Source organism: Poecilia reticulata, linkage group LG19 (assembly GCF_000633615.1).
Source record: "Poecilia reticulata strain Guanapo linkage group LG19, Guppy_female_1.0+MT, whole genome shotgun sequence".
Taxonomy (NCBI): Eukaryota; Metazoa; Chordata; class Actinopteri; order Cyprinodontiformes; family Poeciliidae; genus Poecilia; species Poecilia reticulata.
Genome location: NC_024349.1, coordinates 8,007,476 through 8,008,684, shown reverse-complemented (window position 1 = coordinate 8,008,684; position 1,209 = coordinate 8,007,476).

The following is a 1,209-nucleotide window of genomic DNA, read 5'->3' as shown; positions in this document are numbered from 1 at the left end:
AGAGTGTTCATGTCAGACTCGGACCTAACAAGAAAGTAAAGGTAAGTTTTATTTTAAATTAAGGATAAAAAGCATTTTTTTGTTTTAAAACCTTTCATCTTTCTCTCTGAACTCTCATCATAACAGGTAAATGGAGATGAGGTTTCTCTTCCCACYACTGCAGGAACGTTTGGTCAGGTGATGAGGCAGGGAAGTTACATAGTGTTTGATGCTGTTGATGTTGTAGTCCAGTTTGATGGCTCCAGTACATTACTGGTCAGGATGGGCAGCAACTATCAGAACAGAGTCAGTGGAATGTGTGGGAACTTCAATGGTGATCCCAMTGATGACAAAGTTTTGCCCAATGGTGCTTTGGCAGAAAACGACAACCAATTTGGCCACAGCTGGAAATCGGAGACAAGCCAAGCAGGGTGAGCTGAGACTTCATTTTCCATAGTTACCCTAAAAATCTCAACCATTGCAAAMATTTTTTCATAAATTGACTGTCTCTAAAATCTTTTAAATGTCTAAYGACTTCTCTAGATGTGGATCCACTGATGAGAGAAGTGGTGATGGACTAAGTGACTGCCGCTTAATAGAAGAATACACAGAACTCTGCAGAGTCATCACTAACACCAGCGGCCCATTCAGTTCTTGTCACCTGCATTCTGACCCACAGCCATTTTTCACTTCCTGTGTTTACGATCTCTGCCTCTACACACCAGCCAATGGCATGCTGTGTTCTGCTGTCTCTGCTTATGAGAAAACTTGCACCGTCTTGGGTCTAAGCATCCCTGACTGGCGCTCTCCTTTGAATTGTGGTATGTTTGTTTGGTTCACTACATTATCWGAAYAATGAGATGTTAATTGATCATATGCAATGAACTTCACTTTGTCATTTGTGATATCATCAATTCAGCTGAGACTGACCCCTGTGAACAACTGGATTGTGTGGAGTATGAGTGGTGTGGTAAGAAAGATGGTGTGTACGGCTGCTTCTGTGATGAGCACTATAATAGATCCAACAATGAGAGCTACGGTAAGGGCAAAACATTTTAAACATTTTATTATTAAGAGGTAAATGTGTCTTCTAATCACATAGCATCGTCAAACATGGTTTGTTCACCTCTTTATAGTTGGTATTTTCCAGGTTTCAAGCATAATCTTTACATCAGTTGGTATAGTTGGTCTCCAAACGTCAAAACTATGAACTACGGTCACACATTGTTT